Source organism: Macrotis lagotis, chromosome 1 (genome assembly GCF_037893015.1).
Source record: "Macrotis lagotis isolate mMagLag1 chromosome 1, bilby.v1.9.chrom.fasta, whole genome shotgun sequence".
NCBI lineage: Eukaryota > Metazoa > Chordata > Mammalia > Peramelemorphia > Peramelidae > Macrotis > Macrotis lagotis.
Window position 1 is genome coordinate 307,676,796 of NC_133658.1, and position 13,602 is coordinate 307,690,397.

Sequence of the window (13,602 nt, forward strand, 5' to 3'; positions counted from 1 at the left end):
ACTATATGCTAGGTCTACAAACATCTAAAAAGGAAACAGTTTCTGCCTATAAAGGGTTTGTATTTCTTTGTGAGAGTGAAGAGTACCAAATGTACACAGGAATAATCTGATAAAGTAATCTGAAGTGAGAGAGACTACCAAACTAGAAGAATCAAAGAAAGCTTTATGAAGGAAATAGTACCTGAGTGAGACCTTGAAAAATAATTTATCCTATGTCATATAATATCAGAGCTAGGGAGAGAACCTATCACTCAAGAAGAGAACTAGCCCATAAACCCAAAGAGTCCGGCTATTGGGACAAAAACTCTCTCTTTGATAAAAACTGCTGGGAAAATTGGAAGTTTATATGGAAGAAACTTAGATTAGATCAACACTTCACACCCTATATACCAAGATAAGATCCAAATGGATACAGGATTTAGACATAAAAAAACAATACTATAAGCAAATTAGAAGATCAAGGACTAGTTTACCTGTCAGATCTATGGAAAGGGGAGCAGTTTATGACTAAGGAAGAGATGGACAACATCACCAAAAACCAATTAGATGATTTTGATTACATTAAATTAAAAAGCTTTTGCACAGACAAAACCACTGTAACCAAGATAAAAAAAATGTAGTAAATTGGGAAACAATCTTTACAACTAATGATTCTGACAAAGGACTCATTTCTAAAATATACAGAGAACTGAGTCATATTTTAAAAAAAAAGCCATTCCCCAATCAACAAATGGTCAAAGGATATGCAGAGACAATTTACAGATGAGGCGATCAAAGCAATCCTTAGTCATATGAAAAATTGCTCTAAATCATTACGTATTAGAGAAATGAAAATTAAAGAGTCTCTGAGGTACCGCCTCACACCTCTCAGACTGGCCAATATGACCAGAAAGGATAATGATCATTGTTGGAGGGGATGCAGGAAATCCGGGAAATCTGGGACACTAATACATTGTTGGTGGAGCTGTGAACTCATCCAACCTTTCTGGAGAGAAATTTGGAACTACACCCAAAGGGCAACAAAAATGCACCTACCCTTTGATCCAGCAATACCACTACTGGGTCTATACCCTGAAGAGATGATGAAAAAGGGTAAAAACATCACTTGTACAAAAATATTCATAGCAGCCCTGTTTATGGTGGCAAAGAATTGGAAATTAAATGTCCTTCAGTTGGGGAATGGCTTAGCAAACTGTAGTATATATATGTCATGGTACACTATTGTTCTATTAGAAACCAGGAGGGATGGGAACTCAGGGAAGCCTGGAGGGATTTACATGAACTGGTGCTGAGTGAGATGAGTAGAACCAGAAAAACACTGTACATCCTAACAGCAACATGGGGGCGATGATCAACCTTGATGGGCTAGCTCATTCCATCAGTGCAACAATCAGGGACAATTTGGGGCTCTCTGCAATGGAGAATACCATCTGTATCCAGAGAAACAACTGTGGAGTTTGAATAAAGACCAAAGACTATTACCTTAAATTTAGGGAAAAAAAACTGGTAGCTTATTGTCTGATCTTGCTATCTCTTATATGATTTCTCTATCATCACATTCAATTTGGATCAATGTATACCATGGAAACAATGTAAAGACTGACAAATTGTCTTCTGTGGGGGGTGGGGGGAGGGAAGTAAGATTAGGGGAAAAAAATTGTAAAACTCAAAATAAATAAAATCTAAAAAAAAAATGAGAGAGAACTACACCAGAGGTCGAGAGAAGGAGTCTCTCTCTTCTACACAGAAAAGTTCATAAAACCATGACCCTCCCCACCATAAAAGGATCCACTTTCAACCAAATGAGTTACCCTCCTATCTCAAAAATTGTTCATCATTTTACCCATCCTGCTACTAGGGATGGGGAGCCTTTTTTCTGCCAAGGGTCATTTGGATATTTATAACATCATTCTCAGGTGGGAAGGAGACAGATAATAAGAGGAAAGGTCATAGAAATCAGACCCAGAAAGCTCCAAACAATTTTGGTGGTATGAGCCATACTCTTCTCCTACTTCCACCTCTCACTTCCCTATCCAACCTATAAGATCACTAGAGAATCTTAAAAGTTCTTAAAGAATTCATAAAAAAATTAACTGAAATAGTTAATTATTTTAACAAATTTTAAGCTCCTCTGGAGCTATCTGAGTCCAGTAGTCAGGTATGAATCAGGATAACTCAAGATGGCCCTGGATATGAGACCCTCAGGGTTAAGTGACTTGTCCAAGGTCATACAGCTAGTAAGTGTCAAGTATCTGAAGCCAGATTTGAACTCTGGTCCTCCTGACTCCAGGGCTAGTGCTCTATTTACTTTGCCATCTACGTGCCCATGGTAAGCATTTGATAAATTCTTTGTTGAATTACCATTCCACTTTTGAACACCTCACATGGAGCCTTAATAATCTTCCAACAATTTCATTATTCCTCTTCTGCCCTCTGAAGTCAAACAATCCCTCAAGTGAGTGTTCTTTGGGGTACTTTAAGTTAACTGCCACATTCTTCCCAAAATTTTCTTTTCTCTTGGCTATGAATCCCTAGTTCCTTCAACCCATCTTCAAATGAAACTGTTTGCCCTTTTTAGCTGTCCCTTAAACAAAGTGAAAGGTTTTCCCTAAAGTTGTCAGTACAGTCTCATTCTAGAAAAACACAGACACAGACACACACACACACACACACACACACACACACACACACACACACACACAATACAAAGAGACACCTGTCCACCATAATTATCAACTATCACATTTATACACTTCTTTAAGGCTTATAAAAAGGCCTTTTTTACAAAATCACACTGAGGAACAAATGCTGCAAAGACAAAGCATTGTGACATAAGGAAGAAAGAATTCTCAGAAATTCCTAGATCAATGAAATGGCATCCTACTAGCCCTACATCTCTTTCCTCTCCTCCAAAATAATCCCAGACCTCTTTCCTCTCTTAAAAGGAAGCTGACATTTGTCACCTACCCTAGTCCAATTGCTCTGTCCCTCTATGTCTCTGTCTGCCTATGTCTATGACGATGTCTGTTCCTCTGGATCTCTACCTCTTTCTTTCTCTGAGTCTCTGTCTTTGTGTCTTAGTCTCTATGCTTCTGTCTTTCTCTGACTGGGTTTCTCTGTGACTTTACATCCATCTCTGTCTCTCAAAAGTCTCTCTTTGTGGGGAAAGGAGAGATCTTTCTTCTTTTCATCCTAGCAGACTCTTGAGATTTATCACCTCTCCCATCTCCTCCCAACTCACCAGTGGCCTTCTCACTGCCTACATTACTGCTGATGCCACCTGCTCTCACTGATGAGAAGTTCTCAAGTCAGCCATAGCTCACTTCTCATGGGGCTACACTTCTGAGTCCAGATTTCCACCTTGCTCTCACTTGGGCATCTCCCCACCTCTCTGCATTAATATGTAAGCTCCTTAAAGACAGAGAGATTCTTTTTCTTTTTACCTGATTGTATTCCCAGCACTTAGCAACATGCTTGGAAAATAGTAAAGCTTAGTTTAATAAATACTTTCTGATTGAATGACTCTCAGTAACAGTCTCTAAAGATCTCTCTCACCTTCTGTGTATGTCTCTGCATATCTTTTAGCTCCCACTTTCACATATACATTCCACCTTCAACTTATTTCCCTAGTTGAGAAGGTGGGAGGGAGACAGATAATAAGAAGATAAATCATAGAAATCAGACCCACAAAGCTCCAAATAACTTTGGTGGTATGAGCCATACTCTTCTCCTATTTCTACCTCTTACATCCCTATCCAACCTATAAGATCATTGGAGAATCTTAAAGATTTTTAAAGAATCCTAAAGAATCAATGAAAAAATTAACTAAAATAGTTGATGACTTCAGCAAACTTTAAGTATACAAAATAAATAAATAAAAATCATCAGCATTTCTATATAATACCAATAAAATCCAGCAAAATTTATTTTATTTATTTACAGTCACTTAAAATTACCTCAGAATGTATAAAATACTTGAAAGTCCCCCTACTAAGATAAAACTATGCAAACATGACTACACACTATATTTAAGGTAATAAAGAACTTTAATTAAATTATTTAATTAAATTAATTAATTTGACATTAATTAAAAATGCCAATACAAATCCGGTCTCAGACACGTAATAATTAGCTAGCTGTGTGGCTTTGGGCAAGCCACTTAACCCCATTTGCCTTGCAAAAACCTAAAAAAATGCCAATACTACCTCAATTAATTTATATAATCGATATGATACCAAATAACCAAAAGATTATTTTTAAAATTTAGAGAAAATTACAAACTTCATAGGGTAGCAAAAAGGAATCTCAAGGGAAATAAATTAAAAGAAGTAGGAACAAAAAGGGACTTATTAATGTCAAATCTCAAAGTATACTACAAAGCAACCATTTTCAAAACAATTTGATAAAAACTAGAGAGATCAGTCAATGGAAGAAATTACTTACACAACATACTGGAGTAAATGTATATAATAACCTAATATTTGATATAACTACTGAAGTAAATGCATAAAATATCCTAATATTTGATACACAACTTACTGAAGTAAATGTATATATATATATATATATAATACCCTAATATTTGTTAAACATTTGATAAAATCCTAATATTTGATAAACAAGATCTAAGCTGCTGATATAAGGACTTATTAAATGACAAAAACTTTTGGGAAAACTGAACAGCATTATGGAATAAAATATATTTAGACCAAATTTCATATTTTAAACAAAGATTTAGCTAGACAATAAAATGTCACATAATAAACAGATTAAAGAAACATGGGGGGAGAAATTGCCTTCAAGATCTCTGATTAGGAGAAAAATTCATGACAGCAAGAGATAAAGAGCATCACAGAATATAAAAGGGATAATTTGGATTACATAACATTTAAAAATTTTTGCAGTTAAAATCCAATAAAGATTAAAAGAAACATATCTGGGGGGGGGGGGATTTGCAAGAAGCTTCTCTGACAAAGATCTCATTTCCAAGATACATAAAGAACAAATTCAAATTTCAAAAACAAGATGAATAACTGGGTAAAAAAGAATGCACAGAATAAGAGCCATTTCTCAACTGATAAATGTTCTAAGACCGTGAATAAGCAGTTCTCAAGGGAAGAAACACAGACTAACTATAGTCACATTTTTAAATGCTATAAATCATTATTAATCGAGGAAAAGTAAAATAAACAATTCTGAGATTACACCTCAAGTATCAATTGGCAAAGATGAACAAAGAAGTAAAATGATATATGTTAGAAGGAATGTGTTTAGACACAATGATCTATGTACTATTGATGAATCTAGCAATAGGTACAATCATTCTGGAAAGCAATTTAGAATTACTTATGCTACTAAACAATATATGCCTTTGAACCATATACTACTCCTAGGCTTATACCCAGAAATGATCAAAGAAACAGAAAATGGTACTATAAGTTAAAATATTTCTAGCAACTCTCTTTGTGGTGGTAAAAAACTAGAAACTAAGGGCACATTCAATACCTGAGAAATAATTGATTAAATTATGATACATAAATTTGAAGGAATATTCTTAAGACATGAGGAAACATGATTGAAAAGTCCCATGGAAAAGACATTATGAACTGATGTATATTTAAATAAGCAGAAACAGAAGAACAATTTATTCTTTTAACATAAATATTATAAAAACAAGAAATTTAGAGACTTTATAAACTGATGCAAAATAGAATGAGAATCAGAACAATTTATACAATAACTATATAGACAAACTACTTCGAAAGTTGTAAGAATTATGATCAATACAGTAATGATTCCTGTATGATTCCAGTAATGATGTCAACATACTATCTCCTGTCAGAGACAGAAGAAATGTATATGTGAATGGGAATTCAGTGAATGAGGGATATTGTTTCACTTGCCTGTATATTTGTTACAAAAGAAACAAAATTTGTTTTTCCTTTTCTTTTTTCAGTAGGGTGGTAGATGGGAGGAAGAAAACATAGATTTTTATTTATTGTATTTTAAAGAAGTTGAGGGATGCTACAGATGTAGAATACTACATATGTAGAATGCTACATGTCTTTTCAAATGAGGTCATTGTATCATCATTAGTTTTTCTTAATGGTTTTATTCTGTTGTAAATTATCTCTCAAGGAGTGGGGGTAATCTGAAAATGTTTGTAATATAAAAACAAAACACATAAATAAAATTTTTAAAAAGACCCAGTGACAAAAATAGTCAGGTGTACGTGCCAAAGTTCCTCCCAGCTGTGTGTCATTATATATTATATGTTCTAAAGAACCTTACAGTTCTGATGTTCTATAATTCTGGGATGCTAGACCCTAGATAAACAGCACTGTGATGAAATTGTGTTCCAACACACAGCATGACTATGATGGGTTCAGCAGGATGCTGCCTCTAAAGCAAAGTATACATGTGAATAGAAAGCAAAATGAAGAGCTGGGTTGGAGAATGCATAAACAATGTGGAAAATGGAAAGAAAACTAGACTTAGAAATCAATTGCCATAGGATAACATTTCATTTTACAGATGGGAAACTAAGGCCCAGAGAGGTCAAATGTCTTTCCCAAGGTCACATAGCTGAATGGCATGGAATTCAAGTTCTATGACCCTAAATCCATCACTCTTTCCACTTCACGTGATGCCTCCCTAACAGATCCAAATCCTGATTAATCCATTTACTATGTGAACCTGAGCAAGTAACTATTTATTGTCTGAACATTAGGTCCCTTCAGTATAAAACTAACAATACCAAGAATCTTCTGAAGTTCATTATGAGAGTTGAATCAAGTAGGATAATTTCATACACATGAAATATGTGAAAAAGTCTTTGTGATCCATAAGGTGCTATACAAGAAAAATTATAGGCAGATAAACTTGCTTGTTCATTTATCCAATGAGCTTTTATTATGCATCAACTATGTACAAGAAAGGATGTTGTTGGGCATTTTATAGCTATGAATACAAAGAAAAAATAATGGAATTGTTCCATAAGAAGTTTATATTCGGGGCGGCTAGGTGGTGTAGTGGGTAAAGCACCGGTCCTGGAGTCAGGAGTACCTGGGTTCAAATCTGATCTCAGACACTTAATAATTACCTAGCTGTGTGGCCTTGGGCAAGCCACTTAACCCTGTTTGCCTTGCAAAAACCTAAAAAAAGAGCAGCAAAATGGATAGATAGGTAAATAGAAAAAAAATATATAAATTCAAAATATTTTCTAAGATACAGGGCAATAGAAACTTGGGGAGTAATGAGTGAAGAGAGGGGAGGATCAGGATTGGCTTTAAAGAAAAGGCAGCCTATGAGCTGAGCCTTGAGGATATCTAGCAAGAGATTTTATGGGGTGAATGTGAGGAGAAAAGCTATTCAAGACATGGGAGGGAGTTTGCATAATGTTACAATTAGGGAATAACAAGAAGTCAAGTTTGGTTGGAACAGTATAGGAGAAAAATGTACAGTATGGTTGGAAGCCCAGCTGGAATGGTGAAGGGCTTTAAATGTCAAAGAGGGGATTTTTGCATTTTAAGCTAGTGAATAGGAAAGCATTTTTCCATCTCTGAAGATGATGATGCTGATGTTAACCAGTACTTACATAATGTATAAAAATTCCAAGGCACCTAATTTATAATATCTTATTTGTTCTTCACAACAGCTCTGTAAGTAGGTGTTGTGATTATCCCCATTTACAGATGAGAAAACTGTAGCTTAGGTCAAGTAATTAACTGATAAATGTCTGAGGCTGGATTTGAACTCAAATCTTCCTGACTCCAGGGCTGGCACTCTCTATTCACTTCATCACTTCCCTGGAGTCAAGAGGACCTGAGTTCAAATCCAATTTCAAACATTTGCTAGCTGTGTGACCCTGGGCAAGTCATTTAACCCCAGTTTCCTCTTCTGCCAAACAAGCTAGAAAAGGAAATGGCAAAACACTCCAGTATCTGACAAAAAAAAAAAAAACTCCAAAGGGGGTCCCAAAAGGAGGATATGACTGAAACAACTTTTAGGCTCCAGGTCCAAAGCTCCATCCACTATGCCATCATCTATCTACCATAATGCTGCCCAATGGTTTTTGCTCTCTGCCAACTTGGCTGAAGAGACTGAACTAAGTAAGTCCTGAGAGGGGCTGCCATCTCCACACTGTTCAGCAGCAGCTGTGGCTACTAAGGTCATGCCATCTTTTACTGCTCCCCTGCCAAACCCACAGAATCCAAGCCTGTTCCAAAACAGTGCAACAACAACCCTGCACCTCCCCTCCAGGTCCACCCCTATCCCACCACCCCAGAAGGCCTGTGCCCAGGCTGTCAAGAGGAAGAACAAAAAGCTACATACCCATTCATTTAAGTTAAGGGAGCTTCCCCAGGAGTGAGGGGAAGAGTTCTGTATTAGACCAGACCAACCCAGAGAACTTCCTGGTGAGTTCGAGGATTAAACTGAGAGCATACTATCAAACTAAGCTGTTGAATCTCTCTCCCTAAGGATCCTTTTAAACCACTTGGCTTGGATGGTTTTCCATCTAGTCATCATCTGTCTGAAGGCAGGGAGCCCAGCAAAATGACCTCATGAAGGATCAAGGATTCATTCTCTGCTTCACTTTCAGGCACTAAGATAGCCTAAATAAAATGAAGGAAAAATGGGAGGTCATTCCTAAAAGAATGCACAGGCTACTTCTAGCTTTAATTTCTCAACGATAACAGACCACCATCATAAGTATTTTTTAAATCTTTTAAACAATGTTTACACAGCAAAGTAAGGGTAATTTAGTTATCAAACATAGTTAGCTAGAACAAGCTATTGAATGTGTACAAAGAATAAAGGAATACTTAAAGGTTTCTTTGCCCTCTCTCAAAATACCTTCTTCCTCATATGCCTGAACTCTGAAATTAGAACTCTCTTCTTGGGACAGTCAACCCTGCCACTCTTTATCTGAAAGGACTCTTAGCAGGATGGGGATTTCCAAAGGGAAGATGAACAACTTGCAAGTTTTGATGATATCTAACTCAGAACAGGGTGGGGTGGGGTCCCCACTCCCTTAGGGGCCACCAGAGCTAAGTGATTCAGTCATCTTCCAGATCTATCTAGCCCTCCAAAGAGGGAAGTTGCGGCCTAGAAAAACTCAAGACTTTAGCTAATTCAAACAGCAGTTGTATCTAGCTCTAAGATACATCAGACTATATTTTTGTGGCATATTATACTTCCTAAAACAACAAAGGTATAATGGAAAGAGCATCAGATTATAAATCAGGTAATCTGCATTCAAATGCAGCTCTATTATTTAACAGGGACAGCAAAGTGGCATAATGGATAAAGGCCCTTAGGAAGACTCATCTTCCTAAATTCAAATCTGATCTCACTTACTAGCTGTATGACCCTGGGCAAGTCACTTAACCCAGATTGCTACAGTTCCCTCATCTGGAGAAAGAAATGACAAACCACTCCAGTATACTTGTCAAGAAAATCCAAAATGGAGGCAGCAAGGTGGTGCAGTGGATAGGGGCAGCTAGATGATGCAGGGGATAGAGTACTAGCCCTGAAGTCAGGAGGACCTGAGTTAAAATCCAGTCTCAGACACTTAGTAATTGCCTAGCTGTATGACCTTAGGCAAGTCACTCTTAACTCCATTGCCTTAAATAAATAAAAAAAAAAATTTTAAAAGACATCCAAAATGGAGTCACAAAGAATCTGAAATGCTTGAATAACAATTACTCTAAAATTCCTATTTATGGAGTATTTTAAAGTTTACAAAACATTTTTCTCACCACAACTCTTTTTTTCATTTCTTTTTTTTTTTTTTGCTAGGCAATGAGGTTAAGTGGCTTGCCCAAGGCCACACAGCTAGGTAACTATTAAGTGTCTGAGACCGGATTTGAACCCAGGTACTCCTGACTCCAGGGCCAGTGCTCTATCCACTGCGCCACCTAGCTGCCCCCTTTTTTTATTTCTTTTTTTATATTTCTTTTTTTATTTTTTTCACCACAACTCTTTCAAGTATTATTATTCCCATATTTTATTATTATCCCTAATGGTTGTTCATCCATTTTCAAAGAAGACCACTGACATCATGGGGTGATGTCTTGACTTGCTCATGAACTGAATTTAAAGTGAAGCAAAGTTTCACAGTTATCAGCCTCCTTCTCTCATAGAGACATCAAAGTAAAGTGACAAGATAGAAGTCAGGACTAATAATGACCCGGGATCCTATAAATGACCTTGACATCTTCCTTGTTTGACCAAGCTCTAAGCATTCTACAGCATTTACTTTAGCTGCCTTACTTCAAGGCCACTGGAATAAGTTGTTCTCATCCACTCCTTTCATCACTAGGAGAAATCTTAATGTGCTTGGAAGAGACATCCCCTAACTCACCCATGGGTTTGAGGCCTCATATTTACCTGGTTTAACCTGCTGCTGAGACAGTTCTACCAGGATATGGCTGCTGAGTCCTACAGCTTCTTGGAGACACAGGTGAGAGTTGAATGAAGGTGGCTGCCAAAGGTGGATGAGCAGCCCTGAAAAGGCTCAACAATCTCTCACACCAGAGATGCTAGTCCTGCCTGAACACCTCATACATCCATGACAACTCTGGCAAGGACATCAAGGTGGAAGGTCTTCATTCTTGGTCTCCAGTATGGTTTACAAAAACAAAGGGGATTGAAGGGGTAAGGCAAAGTATGTGGGGAATCTGGTTCACTTCAAGTCAGTCAATAAATCATAAACATTATATCTTAGGCACTCTACTAAACTCTGGAGATACAATAAAAAGCAAAGCCCTCAAGGAGCTCATAATTTATTGAACTAGAAAACATGCAACTATGTAAATAACAGACTTGAAGAAGATCTGGCCAGGATTACACAGAAAAGGAGACAGAAGAAAAGTCTTCTATTGGCTTTGGTTTTTTGTTTTGTTTTGTTTTTAAGCATCACAGGCCAGTCTGCACAGAAAAAAAAAAACCTTCAGATTTGAAGAAACATTAAGATCTCAAAAAATCAATTTATACAATAACTTCCTATAGATCTCCTCTAATCCCCTATCCCCCCCCCCCCCCCCGGCTCTACGGGTGCTATCTCAAGAATATATGTAATTTCCTTTCCTCTCTGCCCCAGGGGTCAAAACCTTACAATTTCCCAAGTGAAATATTGTCAGATAACAGAAAGGACAACTAAAAAAGAGGAGTCAGGAGTCAGGGTTCTATTCATAACTCAACTGTGTGATATCAAATGAGTCCCTTGACTTTTCTGGGTCCTAATTTTCTCATCTGCAAAAATGAGGGGGGATTTCTAGGGTCTGTTCCCATTTGACATTATTTATTCTCAGTTCTAAGCGTCCTTCTGCCTCCAACAATCTAAGACCTGAGTTCTGATTCTAAGAACCTTCTAGGTCCTGAGTGCATCTGGCTCTTTAATGATGTTTTGAGTCTGATTAACTCAGCACAAAGTTATAAGAATGACTGTGCCTTATAGCAGCTCTTTTTGTAATGGCAAAGAATTAGAAATTGAGGGGATATCCATCAATTGGTGAATGGCTGAACAAATTATGGCATATGAATACTATTGTCATCTAAGAAATCATGAGGAACAGGACTTTGGAAAAGCCTAGACTTACATGAACTGATGCTGAGTGAAGTGAGCAGAACCAGAAGAAATTGTACACATTAACAGCAACATTGTAAAATGATTAATGATGATGGACTTGCTCATCTCAGCAGTGCAATAATAAAAGACAATTCTAAAGGACTTGTGATGGAAAATACCATCCATATTCAGAGAAGAAACTATGGAGTCTGAATGCTGGCCAGAGCTTTCAATTTTTACAATTTGTTTTGAGTTTTATAGGTTTTTTCCCCTCTCAGGGCTTTTTTTTTCTTTTTTGTTCTGATTCTTCTTTTACAATATGATAAATATGAAAATATGTTTATCATAGTTATACATTTATAACCCATATTGCATTGCTATCTGTCAGGGGGAAGCAAGGAGGGAGGGAGAAAATGTGAAGCTCAAAAGCTTACAAAAAATGATTATTGAAAACTATTTCTGCATGAAGTTGGAAAAATCGATTAATTAAAGAAGACTTCTGTGCCACCCTCATTGCCAATCACCTTAAATGAAATGCTAGCTACAAAGTTAGTCTGATCTTGGTGGGGGGGAGAAGAAAGAGAGGGAAGAAAGAAAACAAGGGCATTCAACAGGAACCCCAATTCTAACCCACTTATGGGAGGGAGATTCTTACAGTTAAAAGACTAAAGGTCTGGAAAATATAGGGACCAGTATTCCAACACTAAGTCTAAGTCTATTATTTATTCAGTCATTCCCTATGTAACCTTGGGCAAATCACTCCTTGCCATTGGAGACAGCTAAAGTGATAGAATGGATACATGTTTCTGAACATGAAGTCAGAAAGACTCAAATTCAAATCCAGTCTCACACACTAGTTGTGTGACCCAATTGCTTTAACCTCTGTCTAACTCGAAGTCCTCATCAGTAAAATTGCATCCATCTCCTAGGATGATTGAATGAGAAAATAATTATAAAACATAGAGTAAACTCCCTTGTACATAGTAAGCATCATGTATATTTTAATTATTATAAGCAATTTCTCTAGTCTTGAGTTCTAGACTGTAAAATGGATTGGAACAGAGAGTCTCTAAGGTATCTTCTGGCTCTAAGTCTATGGTCTGATGAAGTAACTTGGGAATAATGATCTGTTTACTGACCTTATCCAAGGAATAAGAATCCAGTGAATTTAATGGCAGACTTGATAACTGTCTTTCTCTAGTTTTTCAAGGGCACCTCTAGCAATCACTAGCATCCTAAAGACACTGAAGGGGAAGGAGCAGGGCACACTGTGCCCTTCCCTAGGAACCCAGAGTCTTCAGGACCCAATCCATGACAAAGTCTCTGTGTAACACCCTCCCTAAGGCCCTGAAAAGGCTTTTTAAATGTTTCATTTAAACTTTAAAAAAAGAGAGATTTTTATTTTCTTTCTGAAACTCAATCTCCCAAGTCACCAAAAATTAAAACTAATGAGGGGGAATCAAAGAAACCCCAGGTCTATGTGTATACACAAATGAGAAGAGAGGCACACAGCAGAAGACAAAATCTGAGAAGGCAGAGAGGCTCTAAAATTCAGCTTTTAGCAAGTTTGAGAAGTGTAAAATGTTTAAGAGCTAGATCCTGTCATCCATTAAGGAGGAGGGGATTTTCCTGCCTATGGTCACATGGCTTGGGAGGAACAAAGCTGAGATTGGACTAGTTCTCCTGATCTCAACTTCAATAGTTTTTGCAACAGTCATGGTGCCCCTGCCCCTGCCCACTGGACTAAAAGTGCCCCTTCACATCCAACCTGACTGAAGAAGCTTTCTGATCTCTGCCATCTACCCTGCCACTCACTGACTACTACACCAGCCATTGTACTCAGATTAAAAAATCCAAACTAGTTATGATCTTTTATAAGAAATAATTCTGATGCACCCTCACCTCGTTAATCTCATCAGTTGCACCCCCTAGTAACTTCAGTCTCATTGAGTTCCTCCAGTCTGTTTTACACAGACAGATTGTTCAAACTTCCGGTTCCCTTTGGGGAAAATAACAAAAATCAGGCGTTA

General features: G+C 37.2%; 1 protein-coding gene across 10 annotated transcripts in view; it reads right to left on the minus strand.

The window, feature by feature from the left end:
* The window catches only part of ADCY7 (adenylate cyclase 7), a 134,469-nt gene that overhangs the window by 101,926 nt on the left and 18,941 nt on the right, over window positions 1-13,602 (minus strand). The window contains exon 3 of one of the 10 annotated variants that reach the window (XM_074211359.1): window positions 13,475-13,571. The exons of 7 other annotated variants lie outside the window; for them this stretch is intronic. The gene's annotated coding sequence lies outside the window, so the exon portion shown is untranslated. Of the gene's footprint in view, window positions 1-10,392; window positions 10,991-13,474; window positions 13,598-13,602 lie in introns of those variants that run through there. 2 more of the 10 variants (XM_074211361.1, XM_074211364.1) reach the window with 2 other exon arrangements.